Genomic DNA, 16,095 nt, shown 5'->3' on the forward strand with positions numbered 1-16,095 from the left:
GTACCCCACAGCCGGCAAGCCACAAAGAAAATCACACACAGGACTCCATAAAATTATAAAACTGATTGGCCCATTAGGTCAGCATTAGCTCTTATAACTTATGTTACCCCATTATCCTTATCTACGTTAGACACATGGCTCTAGTACCTTTTCTAGCTGGGCAGCTCACATGTTGCTTCTTCGGTGATCTGGGCAGGAATGGCGGAGGGAGCTTCCTCCTCCTTAGCCTTCTCCTACTCTCATTGCCCTGCCTCTACTTCCTGCCTGGCCAATCAGCATTTTATTAAAATACATGATTGACAGAATACAGATATTTCTCCCGCACCAGGTTAGAAAACTTCTAAGGAGTGGTTCTTCCATGTGTAGCCGCTCCTCTCTGTTTGGCTGCTGTGATAAATGGACATGCTTGACACAACAGTGTCCTGGCTATATAACATCACAGAATTCTTTAGCTAAGGTTACAACAAATCCCTGGATAAACTCCAGGATGCCGGCATGGTTGGTGCTGGGTGGAGGGTCGGGGGAGCTGAGAAAGAATTTCGGGAATTGGATAGAGAGTCAGGAGATTGGATGGAAGGAAGGAGGTTGTTTGTGGAGTAAAAACGGATGCTGCTGTCAGGGAGGGAAGGGTATCAGGTGTATCCAGGACTGCAAGGGTCAGGGAGAAAGGGAGGTGACCCCTCCAGCTGGGGTTTACAATCACCCTAGTTAAATAAATAACTACCTATTGTAAGTTAACTAGTCTTGGGAATTCCGTTATAGCCACAACAGCACCACCAACAAAAAGCAAGCAGAGACACATTCGAGTGGGCTCAATGCCTCCACCTCTTACATGCTAACCCCCACACCATCCAGCCAGAAGCAACGTCCACCCTCTCAAGTCTCTCATCTCCTCCCTCATATCACCCCAGTAACACGTGTTGCACAAATGTTCCATACCTTGGTATGGACTTATTTTCTACCTATAGCCACTTCTTTTTATTTGGCTATGGAAGTGATTCGCTCAACAGTGACTTCTTCCTGTACTTGACAAAGCGTCGTTCAAGCAAGGAGACTAGTTATCCTTCCAAGTGTATGCTTGGCAGACAACTGGGAATCCTACATTAGTGAGACGAGTAGCGGGTAAGCTTCCATTATGTTTTGCTAGACTGAAAATATACGCCCATAATGAGGGAAGTGTCAGGGTCGCACACTACTGTGGGGATGGCCCTGCCATTAGGAGTACTTGCTTAGGACACTGTTCTTCAGGTACATACATGTCACTTGTGAGTTTACTCAATAAGCAATAATAATTGATATTTATAGCAACATAGTGGTAAAACTTGACTCTCTTATCTCCAGTCTGTCTACCTCAGCTTTCTAGTTTATAAAACAGGAATCAAGATATTATTATCTAATATAGTATTGAGGAAATATGAGGATTATTGTAATTTATTAAATCTCAAACATTATTCGTTACTTTCTGGAATGCTAACAAAGAAAAATGCCTGAAAATCAAACGGAATACTACTGTCAGATGGGGCCTGATTCCACAAATGTTAAAAGAAAAATCTGAATGTGTCTAAAACTCAGGGAAATGTGGTCAATGGATTACATGAATATTGCTATGTGCTGAGCTGGATCCTCGATTTGTTTGTAGGCTGAAGTCCTAACCCTCAGTACTAGATGCAGCTATATTTAGGTATAGCATCTTTACAAAGGAAATCTCAATGTAATAAGTGTCTATAGTTGACCCAGCACAACCAGTGCCCCTAAGAGAAGAGAGGGTTAGAGCACAGGTAAGTACAAGGGAGACCGTGTGAGGATGAAGGGGAGGAAGCCGTCATGAAGCCATGGAGAGAGGCCTCAGGAATCCTGTTTCTCCACTTTTGACTTTTCATTTCTGGAATTCCGAGGAAATACTTTGGTTGTTGTTTATGTTATGTTGTTGTTGTTTCTTATGACAGCCTTAGAAAACAAATGCAGATTATCTTATGAAAACTGTCTAGGACCACATGGCACTATGCGGGGCAAGCCTGTGACAGAAGGAAGCCCTCTATACCATCCTTAACTGGGTCTTTGTGTGCAGTGAACTCAGAACTAGGTTAGCCTTTTCCTTTCCAGTTGACTCCCCAAGCCATTCGTATAGAAGTCAATTGTTCTCTTGGCACACACGAGCTTTATGCGAACGATTACTACAACCACTTGACATCTTATTTAAGAAATTTCCACGTCTGAGGGCATCAGGGAAATGTGTGAGGAACTCCTGAGTATCAACACACCATTAGCTGAGCGGTGACGACAGTTCTTTGCCACCCTTCGCTCAAATTGTCTTCAGCAAAATTGACAATGGGCACTTGACATTAAGAGGATCTCCAAGGTCAGATCATCTACATTAATTAGGTCTGTGAATGGGCCCGACAACCTCCCCACATGTTTTTTTTTTTTGTTTTTTTTTTTTTTTAAGAGTGGCTTGACATTTGTGCATAGTATTAAGAAAGATCATAGAGACTGAACTGCGCCCGCTAAGAGGTTGAGCTCCTGTTTGTTAATCTCCCGTGTGGTGCAACCCTGGCACCCAGACAAGCCCTCATTCACAGTGGAACAAAGCGCTAGTTATGTGTGTTGAAATTCCTTAGAGAAAATGTCTTGCAGGCTGGTGGGGAGCACATGAATGCTGGAAATCCTTCACCAAGTGTTGCTCAATGTCCTGGGAAGACGGTCTGCTGGCATCTGGAGGCTCGCCCTTGAGGGGAGTTGCTGTACACGGGGGCACGTGGGGCTGGTGAGGACAGAGAGAGCATGGGCATTCTGGTGGGTGGAAACGGGGTTGGATGCTTTCTCTGTAATCTCCGTGGCCACACTGGAGCCAGCCCCAGACTACCCACGTTAGGAGTCGAGTGGACTCTCCCACTAAAGTCAGGCTTGTCACTGTACCCACCATTTCCCCAGCTCGGGACTGGATTTTCCTGTTTCCTGAGAGTGTCTGAGTGAGCCTGGTGATTTGGGTGTCCTTGGCTTTGATTTAGAGAAGTAGGAGGGTGGAGAAAAGGAGGAAAGGTTTTAGATGGGCCTCAAGGGATGGAATGAGTAGGTGGGAATCTGTAGATGTAAGACTGAACTAAACCAGCGGTGGGTCTCAACCTTCCTGATGCTGGGACCCTTTAATGCAGTTCCTCATACTGTGGTGACCCCGAACCATAAAGTTATTTTATGACTTCATAACTGCAATTTTTCTACCATTGTGAATCACAATGCAAATATATGATATGCAGGATAGCTGGTAAGTGGCCCTCCAGAGGGCTAGAGACAGGTGGAAGCTGAGCCGGGTGTGATGGGAGAACAGTAAGAAGTCCCCTTGGAGAGCATGAGGAATGGAGTTAGAGTGGTGGTTTTCACTGTGCCTCTGGACCAACTGTATGATCACCTTTTCAGATCAAAATGTCAGCTTTTAGCCCCAACTCCCAAGCCTACTGCATCAGAAACTGAACATGGAGCCCAGCGGTCTCTGCTCGAACAAGGCCTCCTGATGGATGGTGCAGATGAAGACAGAAGCTTGAGAGACAGGCGTTAGAGAATCCTGAAGGAGGTACCAAGGATCTGCAGAATTCAGAATGTCGTGAGGGGAGAGATGACAGCCAGGAACACAGCTGGGCAGGAGGAGGGGCTTAAAAAATCAGAAAGAGGTTCAACTCCATCAAAAAGGGATGAGTTTCTACTCCATTCAAAGGCGGAATAAGAGTCAGTACTATAACAGGTTAAAGCAGCGAAAATTCCTGATAGTTGCCTATCCCCAAGACTGAAGGAGCGTCTTAGCCTGTAAAGGCAAAGAACAAGCGTTGATGTGAGTCCCCCTTAGACATCAGACAAAGAGAAGTCACTTTGCTGAGATCCACCTGCAGTGTGGTTCCTTGCTCACTTCTCACTCCGTTCTAGTGGACCGGTTTGTCTGCTGACCCTCAAATGGTTTGCGTATGTCCTAATCAGTTAATGTGGCCTTAATCAGAAAGAGGGGGCATTGCAAAGAGAGTCAAGAGTGGTACCAGATGAGGTCATTCTGGATTATGCAGGTGAATCCTACAGAGAATGACAATCATCCTTCTAAGACAGGCAGAAGGTGACATGGGGGCAGCAGCAGAGACTGAAGTGACCTGACCACAGCCCACAGAGAGCACAGAACTATCTGAAATCGGAAGCGACAAGGAAGGAGTCTTCCTTTGAACCTTCCGGGGAGCCATGGCCCCGTTGCCTTCTTTGATTTTTTGTTTTTGTTTTTGTTTTTGTTTTTTTTTTTTTGATTTTTGAGACAGGGTTTCTCTGTAGTTTTTGGTACCTGTCCTGGAACTAGCTCTTGTAGACCAGGCTGGCCTCGAACTCACAGAGATCCGCCTGCTTCTGCCTCCCAAGTGCTGGGATTAAAGGCGTGCGCCACCACCGCCCGGCTCCCATTGCCTTCTTTGAGCTTGGACCTTTGACCTCTAGAACTAGGAAAGAATCAATTTTCATTGCTTTCAGCCACCAAATTGGAGGCCATGTGTTATGGAGGCTCAAGGAAATGAACTCACTTGACTTGGGAGGAAAAGCCTAGGGATTTGGAGTTCAACTGCACAAAGTCTTAAGCCGTTTGAATGGTATTTCTCGGATGAACTGCAAACTCTGAGTCACAAGAGTCCCCATCTGGGTTGAATCACTTATTGCTTTATCTGCCTCTGTGAGCATCGTGGTTTGGTCCTCTGGGTGACATGACTCTTTAAGTCACCTCCGTCTTTTGCCATCCTAGAGTTTGGATAAAGATGAGGCTGGTAGGCTATTAGTCCAAATCTCGGGGGACATCTTTGGAAGTGATGCGATCTACCATCCTTTAAGCAGGGTATCCTTTAAACTTTTACCGCAGAGGATAGAAAGAATTCCATTCCGAGGTTCAGCATGATGTCATCTTCAGAGGTGCACACGCTAGGGTTTTGTTGTTTTGTTTTGTTTTTCCTTAAGCAGAGAAATGAAAATAAAGGCATGCTGACTGGATTTCCTCTCCCCATTCTTTACAGAGGGTGGGAGACTATGACTCTGGAACATTAACGTTGAGTGCTTATAAGGAAAAAGCCCCCCCCCCCAAAGCCAAATAACCAAGCCTGCACTGGGGTCACTGTGTCACTGGGTCACTACCATCTGAGTGTGAGGCATGGAAGGCTGAATGGAATTGCCTTCAAGGTTTGCACCAGAAACAACATAAAACAACCTCTGAAGCTGGCCTGTCTCCAAGGCTGAATGTTCTTCAAGGAAATCCCCAGTATTAGCCACTGTAGCAGAGAAGTCTATGTGAGATACATCAGCACTATCATGCCCAAGGGGATTCATTTCTAGAGAATCAATAAGCACCAAGTTAACTACATCTATGTTGCCGCTACCGTTCCTAATAAGATCCCAAGCGTTCCCTTTCTCTTGGGCATTAGCCTTCAGATTCCGTTTCCCAGTGCTGGCTGGTGTGCTGGGTCCCATCATTCAGTGTTCCCCGTCTTCTCTGATCAGCATCAGAGGGACCAGTGGCGGCCTAAGTGTGTTGTATGTGTGATGGTCAGGGCTCATGAACATCTGAGGCAGCCAGCTTATAGAGAATAAAGGTTCCTTTTGGCTCACAATTTTACGGGTTTCTCTCGGGGACCCATGGGACCTGTGACAGAGCACAATGGTGGGAGAAGGTGACAAGACTCTTCACCTCAAGTCTGGGCTACAACAGAGAGAAGGAAAAGGATCTGAAACCCCAATATCTGCTTCTAGGGCTTTCCTCTAATGACTTAAGACCTCCCACTGGGCTCCACCAGCTTCTAACAGTGCCAAGCCTGTGCCCAAGCCTTTAACACATGAACCTCGGGGGACGCTGAAGATCCAAGTTGCAGCAGTCTATAGATGCCCCTTTTGGCTCTGCAGCTGGGGTGAGGAGAGGTGGTTCCTGCTAGGCAAGGCCCAGGTGCTGCGAGAGACAAAGTCTGTCCTTGGTAGCTTCTCTCTGCCCTCCCTACCACGGAAACCCAGTTTCTGTCCGCTTCCACTTCCCCCGGGACACTCAGACGTCACACTTGCATCTTCTTGCCTGGCTTCGCTATTGAAGCATGCTATCCTCTGATCTTTAAAGCCAGTGCTTCAAAGTATGAAATTGTCGAAGGGCGAAGGTTCTCTCTGCTGTGTCAGCATTCTATTATTTCCGAGCAAGCCTTCTGAAATGTAGTCCCTTCTTGGATGCCCCATGAGCAAATCAAATCCGGTGAACTTCAGAATTGTGGTGAAGCAAGATGGTGGAGAGATGTGTCTCCTAGAGTGCTTGACATCACAGATGTGGTGCTGACCTGCGTGTCCACAGCCTACACCTGTGGACTCAGTAGACCTTGGACCACGTAGACAGCAAATGGATGGATTTAAACATTGGGTTTCAGCTTTACCCCAGAGCCAGTACTGGGAAAGGAATGTTCACAGAGCTCCTCCTGTAGGACCCCTTTGGCAAGGGCTCATAGGATAGGAGGTGGGTGTTGGGGTGAGCTGACAGAATCAGAGTCTCTTGCAGTTCTGGCCTATCTCTTAACTCCTCCTAGTTGCTTCCATCTGAAATATCATGGGACGAAGGCAGTGTGTAGTCATTGAAACCCTCGAGTCTCAAAGTAAGAAAAGTCCAGCTGCATCCCCATTGTCAGACCTTGAAAATCAGATTCTCCAAGGAGAGACCTGGAATCCCATCTTCAGTAAGTACTTGTGGGCTCTTCAGGGTTTGGCTGGAAAGAGAACCAGATACAGGTGGCATCTCAGGCATTCTCTGACCCTCTCTTCTGTGACATTGTCCGGAGGGACTGAAGGTCAACAGGACCAAGAGGAGGCCCAGTACAAATCTTGGGTCTGAACTTGTCCAGTCATGGGTACTTGGTAAGCGGCCTCTCTTTCTACCTCGTTTTTCTCAGTTGTGGTTTAGATAGAATGAGTATACCCACCGTGTAGGTCTGACTTTATTGCTGTGTGTGTGTCCTGGTGGTAGGCTAGGATCCCCTTGACCCCTCCCCAGTACAGAGCTCAGAGTAGTCCAGCAGCAGACGCTGGCCTAGTGACCTCATTTCTGCCTCTGTCACATCTCAGCCTTTGTCTCTCTGGATTGGAATGTCACAGGGTTCTGTTGAGACATAAAAGCTGGTCTACAATGAAGATCCATTCTCTCTCCCCTTTCCTCGGGGACAGATGTCTATGATGTGAACATGGGTTAGACCAAGGACAGAGGTTCTTCTCTGTCTCTCAGGTGACCGGGATTCTTGAGAGTACGAGTGGGTGGGCCTGGCATCAGGACAACATTCTCCCTGCTGCAGGGCAACTGCCACTAAGGGAGGCAATGACAGGAGCATTGTCCAAGTGTATGGTTCACTTCTCAGTTATTCAGTATTGTGTCTCCTAGAGGATGTGGTCAGGTGACCTGGAGGCCGACCCGACTGCCACTAGGGAAGGGGCTAGACTGTAGGAGGTGAGAGTGAGCACGGGAAGGCTCAGCCTCTCCTCTCAGGGACACTACCCTGGGACCTAGCCTGCCTCTAGCCTTCTTGGACTGTGAAATCCACAGCTTCTCCATGCTGTAACAGTAAAGACAGCAGTTGTAAAAAAACCAACTCGGTAGAAGCTATGGCACCTTTGTTGACTTAACCTTGGAAGTCACAGAGCATCATGGCTGCCATAGTCTCAAGCCTTCTGCAGAAAACAAGCAAGTCTGCCGGTGTCCCCATTTTTTTTTATTAGACTACCGCCTACTCTAATTCCATTGTGTCCCTAGGGTCAAGCACCTCACCCTTCTTGTTGGTCTCTTAAATGTGAAAAACCACTAAGAAACAAAGGAATGAACTCCGAGGAATCTGTTACCCTCTGACTAATCTCTCTCTTTCTGCCTCATCTTGGTATCGGCTTGTCTTGCTCATTCCCCCCTGAGGACAGGTCACCTCTTGATGAAGGATGCAAAATTTACTCCATTGAAAGAGTGGGTAGGATGTGAGGCCCTGCTTCAGCCATCCCTGGAAATCACAACCTGGTACATTATTAGAGGGACTTACCATGTTCCCTCAAGTCCCCAGGCAGCTTCAGAGCCTTTCTGACTGTTCTTAGGAACATTGCTGATGTTTGAGATGGACATAGGATTCAGCCAAGGCCGCTTCCTCCACTTTTTCTCTATTAGGCCTTGTCAATGAAAGCATCCAGCGGTAGAAATGGTGATTTAGTATGATTTTGTTTGGACCCTTGCCATCTTGGAGAGAAACATGGAAGCTGTGAGTCCCTGGGCTTTTTGAAATGAGGCTGGCCAGGAAGTAGACACACACAGGGTGCCCCGGTCCATATGGTGAATGTCTGTGGGAGCTAGAACAGTGAGAGTTGGAAAGACACAATCAATTCTGACACTGTGGCTAAAAACAAAAACCAGAATAGATGGAGCAGAGGCAGTCAGACAAAAGAATGGGGATTTATTGAGCTCCACCTCTGTGTTAACAGATTCGGGACCATTTATGTGCTATTTCATTTATTTCTCAAAAAGCTTCCAAGCGATGAACACCATCCATTTCAATTTGTAAAGGGAGATATTGAGCCAGAGATGAACCTACTTGACCCCACGGAGCAGCCAGTGGTGACGTACGTTGTATTCAAATGATGCTGTCTGATGCAGTAGCTCATTCCGTAGCCTTTCCTCTAAGAGTGAAAGCAATGGGGAAGAGGCAATGGAGGGATTTCCAAGGGGTAGCAGGAAGGAAGTTAGTCACATGGAAAGGGCTTCACTGATTTTCCTCCCTCTGGGTACATCTTAGCGGCTCTTTGTATTTAGGAGACGCTGCTTGGTACCAGGGATGCGAAGGGATCTGAATAGGAGGCGTACTCGCAAAGGAAGTATGGACATGGGTAGGTTTGCTTGCAGCCGGTGGGAAACAAGAACAGCCTGCTTCCCTGCAAGCCAGTGGTCACCTGCGCTGACTATCGGACAACATTAGCCACATCTTTTTCCCATCCTCAGTTTAGAAGTTTCCTGGCCAACATGTCCCGTTTTAATTCTCTGGCAGAAGGTGGGATCCAGGGGATCAGGAAGAGAACTGGGAAGTAGAAGCTGTGTTTATAAACCTGTCACTACTAATTAGTATGAAGCCTGTTCTTTTATCTCCAACATTCCTTCCAGCTCTGTCAGGAGAGTATGGTTATTTGTTTGTTTGTTTTCTAACACAGGGCGGGTATGCAATTCACCTCAAACCTGCTCAATTATTTCCTCTGTTGAAGAAAATCTTTGGTCCCTGCATTTCAAATACAGTCTTTGCACCATGGAGAAGTCTAGCGAGAGCCAGGCTGGTGAGCTGCAAGGCCTCTCCACCTTTTAGCCTGGTGAGCTGGTGTACCCCCGGGCGGTGAGCGCTTCTGTAGGGCAGGTCATACCAGATCCCTGGCAGCCCATAAATCTCTCCTGTGACTGTGACTCCTAAGTCACCTTTGTGTGATTTCTGCAGCCAAGTCATCCTACAGAGCTGCACTTTGACTTGCTCTTTGTTCTAGTCCTCGGAGCCACCGTGGGAATACACTTGATGAATCATGGAACTGAGCCTACTAGGGAGCTGCGGGTATCATGGGAAGGCCCTAGCTAGGATTGAGGGAGGTCCAGAGTACTTCGTGGACTCGGGGTTTAGCCGGGTTGTGGCAGCCCCCAGCCTTGACTTTTCTCATACATTCTCCCTTACTGACCACTTCTCCTCACTGGCCCCACCTCCCATCCCCTCATCCTGCCTACAGTCTGAGCCTCTCTTTACCAGATCTTTGGCTTGGCGCTCTATTATTCTTGAGATGAGCTGCCTTTCTGTTGCTCATTCCAGCTCAGACAATCTTGTGGGGGGAGCGTGAGGAGGTGAGAGGAGCTGGGGCCATAGCGAACGGCGGATGAGTCATCTCCCCAGGTTGATGTGGGGAGAGAAAAGACCGTGTGGATGTGCTGTTAGGAAAAAATGACACGCGGATGAGGAGCACATCTGAATCAAACATTAGTCACCAAACCCAGGGGAGAGAGATGCCCTTTCTGGGAGGGACTGTGTGTATAGGGCTGTGGGCGGGGACTCGGGTGTGGCAAGGATACCTGACAGCAATAAGACCCACCATTCAGTGGGGCCGTTTGTCAAATGGAGTCCAAGAGTGAACTGTGGAGTATTTAGATTCCTGAAAGACCCTTGACGTTTACGACTGACATCTACGAAATGGAGACTCGGCGCTAAACGCAGGTAGAGGAAGCGGCACTAGATTTCATGGAAAAGAAGGAGCCGAGTCTCCGAAACATCTATAGACAACAGTGTTGGCTTCCTGGTATCTAAAATGCTCAAGGCCAATCTGAAGGGAGGACAATGCTAGTTTATTCTGTGTCGACCCCCAAGAGCTGTGGCCGAAAGTCCTCTCAACTTCTCTGAGGGCAGTGGGGCGTCGTCCTACAGCTCGAGGTCACAGTCACTCCAAGAGCGTTGAGATCACTTACAGTGAATCTCCTTCACAGGCATTCATCCTTTTACAAGAAGTTTATCTGTTTTACAAGACAAAGGTGGCACCTCGCTCTCCCTTCCTTCTGCAGACAGACTCCCTCAGTCTAGAGCTGGTTGTCAGTGCCTCTTTCACTGACCCTGCAATGACCTTGCAACTAATAAAGTACCCAAGCATCTTTTGTTGCTGTTGTTCTTTTCCTGAGACTGGTCCCTCCCTCCAGTTCTACCGTTCTTACCGCAGCATCTTCTTCTACATTCTGCTGCCGTCAGCTGCCATTTTGCTTCATGCACGACGAGTGGCCCCCATCCACGCTGTCAGCTTGCAGCTGGTAGTCAGTCATCTTGCCCTAACTTCCCTATTTGTGCTGGGACGATGAGGTGATGGAGCGAGGGTTGAGATCTGCCACGGCATCTCCGTAGAGGTTTTCATGTGAGCAGATATGCGCTCCCAGCCTTCTAAGAATTTCTCTCTCCTCCCTTGTCACATGGCCGGCTGATGGTCCCTCATCTTCTGTGTATTGAGCTGTAGCAGATATCCTGAGTTCCAGGCATCAGGATGTTAAAGAAATGTCTCGCTCCCGAGTAGCATCAGCTCCAGGCAGACACCAAAGGTGCTGAGGTTTAGCCTCGGAGATAAAAGTTCCTGGGTTCTTGAATTACCACGAGGAGGAGAGCTGCCCACCAATGAAGTTAGACTTCTACCAGCATCGGTAGGAAATGAACTTGTGTTTGACGATATTTGGTTCTATTTATAAACTTAAGGAGAAAAAAAAAACCATGAAAACCCAGTTCAAAGCCTAGCTCTTCTCTTTGGTTTCTAGGCCTTTCATAAGCGCCTCTTTCTTACTTGGCTTCAAGTCCTGCTGTTCTACCTGGGTTACCCTGGCCTTTCTGTTAGCCCTGAGCGTGCCCGTTCCTGCCGTCCTGCCCATGCCTGCTGCTTCTCCTGCCCTCTGCCTCCTTTTCCCTTGCTTATCTCAATCTGCTGCTCTTCCAGGAGGAGTCCCAAACAGTCTTACTCCACACTCCTCTCTCTAGGCCAGGCTTGAGTTTTGTTTGAGCTCCTACTCCTCGCTGCCCTCCACAGCAAGAAGAGCCCCTGGGCATACTCCTCTGTGCTGAAGACAGTCTGAAGACAGTTTTGTGGGTGTGTGGGTAAGTTGCCCTCTCGGGCCTGCAGACTGGATTCCTTGGCACGAGTCATGTGGGGTGTGTTCTCTAGTAAACAATTGCTCATTAAATAAAAGTCTCACTGGGCGTCTGTGTTAGTTGATTTACATTACTGTGAGCAAATTACCGGAGAGAACAGTGTAAATGGAAGGTCACTCATTTCGGCTCACAGTTTCAGAGATTTCACTCAACAGTCCTCAAAATGAACAAAATTTTGAGTCCATATGAATAATAACCTCATGGCAGCAAGGTTGTATGGCAGGAAGCAGAGGGGGATACAGGAAGGGGGCAGGACAAGACATAGCTTCCAAGGATGTACCCCTAATGACCAATTTCCCCAGCCAGAGCCCACTTCCTACTGTCCACCACCTCTCAATAATACTATCATATTGTGAATCTACGGGGGGAGTTCATCCACCCGTTAGGTCAAATCCCCCACGATCTAACTGCCACCCCAGAGCTCATCAGCTTACAGTCAAGTCCCTGATATATGAGCCTGTGGGAGACATTTCCTATTCAAACCGTTACAGTGTTGTTGCTGTGAACAAGTCTACTGAAAGCTACAAGAGCACATTAAAAGCGACAGCCTTTCCAAATATGCTGAATCCGTCGTCTCGTTTGTTTCTGTCCTGACTAGTTGTACAGAGTTTAAGTACTAGTTGTACTAGTTGTACAGAGTTGAAGTTTTTAAAATTAAATCTTTTGTTCTCTGTTAATGTTCTAACTCCAACCCTGAACCCTGAGACTAGCTGAAGCCAGGGTAGAACCCCCAGAACAAGAGGTCAATCATTGCCTCCTGTTTGACTTGGAGTCTCACAGTTTGCTTTCTTTGCCTTGTTATCAGTTATCAGAACAGTAGGCTTCCAGGTTAGGCTTGATGAGAAGAGAGGGCCTTTTCCATCACAAAGAACTTCCCTGGCATTCCTTCCCTAGGGGAGGATACACACAGATTGAGAGAGAGACCGAGATGATGAGTGGACCTTGGGAGGAGACCCCTGAAAGGGTCACCCCTCCAATGCCACAGGGTTTTTGGAATGTCAACTCTAGTAGGGCAGCAGGGCCTATGCTTTGTTCTCTGATCCCCAAACCCTAAACTCTAGCTTGTATATGTTATGGAATATTCCTTTACACTGTGTGAAAGATGCATCCTTGAAAGAGGTTAATGGCCAATAGGTAGGCAGGATTTTTGGAGCAGAGAGAGTGCCGCGAAAAAGAAGGTGGAGTCGCGAGGAGATGCAGAGGAGGCATGACCTGAAGGAGATGACGTAACAAGCCATGAGCCACATGGCAGCCTGAAAGTGAAGAGAAGTTTGGTTCATTTAAGTTATAAGAGTTAGTTAGAAAGAAGCCTAAGCTATCGGCCGAGCTTTCGTAATTAATAATAAGTTTCTATGTAGTTATTTGGGAGCTGACTGGCGGGACAGAGAAAGACTCGTTACATGTATGCAATAGGTGTGTATGGCTGGCCTGGGTGGGATGCTACCTTTGGGCAGAGTCCTCTCACGTTGTTTGGAACATATCCAAGAGTGGAGCTGGATAGTGATCTTGTGTTAGATGTCACCACAGTGGAGAGACAGAGTGTTCTCAGTCGGTCCCAGGGAGCCCTTGAGTACCAGTAAGAAGTGGGTGAGTCTGAGTCAGACCAGGGGGGATGTAGAGTAGCTGGCTATGAGCCACGGCAGCCTCTTTGACACACACCAGCAAGGTTCGATAGACAGGGGCCACCATATCCTAAAGGTCCTCTAGAGGACCGAGAAGAGGGAGATCAACTCAAGGTCATGGACATAGACTATCTGAGTCATCCCTCACCCCGACCCATGGTATCCATAGTTCATACTGGACAGCTGGAGGGAGAAAAGGCTAAAGATTTTGGTGTTTGTGTGCGTGGCTGCTTTAAATTGACATGAAACTGTTGGATTAGTCAGAGACTGGAAATCACTAGCTAGCATATTTCAAATCTGTTTTCACTTTTACAAGTAGGAGGTTCTGTTGCCACCCACTTCATAGGATGAGGCGTGAGTAAGTGGATAAGGCATCTTGAATCTCAACAAGTATGTTGGCATCAGTACGGTAGGGGCCATTGTTGGTGTCCCTTGCAAAGGGATGAGGACCTCTGGGGAAGACTGGGTCAGTCATCAAAAATAAGACGCTGCGTTTGTTTTGGACATCTGAGTGCAGTGTGCGGAAGAGCTAGTAGCCTGACATGTAAGGGCAGGACTGTGTGCATAGGGACTTTTGACTTCCAAAGTACATTGCAAACTGGCCCCCGGCCTTCTCTCGACAGTGCAACAGAGGGAAAATAATTTCTCCAGATTGAGAAGTTAAGTCAATCAATTTGGCAGATTTGACCCAAACCATACAGCAAATGACGAAGCCAGCTCTCAGATCCAGGGTTTCCTGACTCTCGCCATCTCCTGTTTCAGCTCCGTCACCCTTGTCCACTGAACCGGTTCCGCCAGAGGGAGCACGTCTTCCCACTGACGTCTTGGGCTATGAGACTTCCCTTGACAAGGACACTTTCATTTAGTTGGGCCAGGATGCTGACAGGAACAGAATACAAAGAGGTTCAGAGCGTACAGCGGCAGAAGAGTAGATTCTGGGTTCACTTTTACAAGGATCTTGCCTGTAGGAAAAACACTTTAATGATCTCTAGCCATTAGCCGTGTGAAGAGGTAGGAGGGAGAGACAGAGAGACACAGAGAGAGAGGCGGAGGGGGGATGAAGAGGCTTTTGTGGCTCATACGGAGGTTGCTCAGATCATCACCAGTTTGAAGAGGGTTGGCCACACTAAGAAAACCGGAGGACAAAAGTGATACCAAGTCCTGGCTTTGGCTCAGGCCCTACCAGTGGAAACACCAGAGCCCCAGGTGTTTGTAATGTAATGTTCCGAAAGAACATTCTCCTCCCGAGAGCACACCAGCATCCCTGTGACCACACCATCTCTGTCCTTCAGTCCCTAGTTATGTTGATCAGGACAGTCTTGCCTCTGGCTGTCACTCCTGGTGTCCCCTCCTCTGCATGGACATCATCTTTCCAGCGTAGTCTAGACCCCTTATCTGCTGCATCAATCTCAGGACAAGTCCACCAAAGAGAACTGTCTTACTCCTGGGACTGAAATTGCATTGTTAGGACCCCCAAGTAAGACAGTTATATCTCCAGTTGCATTCAGTACCCTGGGTGCTGTTGTCCTTTGAGTGACCCCAGGCTTTGAGTCAAAAGTTCCCCTAAGAGTAAAAACATTACTTAGAAAGAAGGTAGATGATTTTGGGGATTCTTGGCCAGTTTGTGTCAGCCCGTCAAGGGGTGGTGTGACGATCGTGGCGTCAGAGTGCATTTCAGTACCGCCGTCATCAAGATGATTAGGCTAAGGTGTGGCGCAGAAAGGCCTGCCTGAGAGTTTTGCTTAACAATCAGCCACTTGATTTCTAGTGTTAGTATGGGAGAGACAAAAATGTCCTCTAGGCAGGATGGTGCATTAAGAAGGAAGCACAAAGGATGATTTAGGATTTTACCACACCTCAGATGTTTGAGTGGCCCACAGTGTCTTGTTCACTATGACTGGTTCATTATTGTTATGTTAGGTAACAATGGAACAGGACCATAAGGAGATTTTTTTTAAAAAAAAAATCCTTCTTTATTATTGTAGCAATTACCCTAGACCTGCCCCACCCTAACCACTACAGTTGAAAGTGCTAGAAACTCCAAAGAATAAATTATACATGTCCACAAAATACACAGTGACACTCAGTCATCTAAGAAATTCATATTACAAAGTGCAATACAGCAAGGGAAGGCAAGACCAGAGGCATTTCTCTGCCTTGTCTTCCTTGGGCTAGGGATCCACCCCATCCCCCAACCTCTTTTTGAGACACATTTCACAGGCCTCAAATGCCTTCAACTCTATTTTTATTTTTGTTCTGGGGATCAAGCCGAGGGCTTTGCATCTGTTAGGCAAGCACGGTACCAACAAAGTTACAGACATCACAACCCATGTTCATTCACCCCTTCCTTGTGGAGTGGATGCTATGGTCTCCATGTAGAGCTGTGCCCTCCATTTCACACCCATAGAAACTGGGCAGGACTTCCCTGACATAGATTCTGTGGCTCCTTCATCAAATTGCTCAGCAGATGGTCAGAAGCGTGAACTTTCTTCATCCCGCTTTGACCATGTCTGAGGTCCCCGGTGGAATTGGGAAAGAGAGAGCTTTGTGCTTGACCCAGCAAGTGTGGTTCCTCCTGACACCCAGCAAGTGTGGTTTCTCCTCTGATCCTCAGAGTCACTGCCAATTCTCCTTGGAAGCCAGATTGACTCCAAGTGTCGACTTATCTGCAGGACACCAGAAGAATTTGCAGAGCTGAGTTGAAGGATTGCAGGCTGTAACGGGCGTGGTCGATCGATAGAATAAACAGACCAATACTATATAAAAGATTTAGCTTT

General features: G+C 47.5%; 1 long non-coding RNA gene across 1 annotated transcript in view; it reads left to right on the forward strand.

Moving 5' to 3' along the window:
• Window positions 1–3,280: 3,280 nt before the first annotated feature.
• Window positions 3,281–16,095, forward strand: part of LOC125414558 (uncharacterized) — a 47,446-nt gene continuing 34,631 nt past the window's right edge. The window contains exons 1-2 of the long non-coding RNA XR_007236305.3: window positions 3,281–3,568; window positions 6,564–6,710. This is a non-coding gene — a long non-coding RNA (uncharacterized LOC125414558). The remainder of the gene's footprint in view (window positions 3,569–6,563; window positions 6,711–16,095) is intronic.

This window comes from Myodes glareolus, chromosome 23 (genome assembly GCF_982192425.1).
Source record: "Myodes glareolus chromosome 23, mMyoGla1.1, whole genome shotgun sequence".
NCBI classification, from domain to species: Eukaryota; Metazoa; Chordata; class Mammalia; order Rodentia; family Cricetidae; genus Myodes; species Myodes glareolus.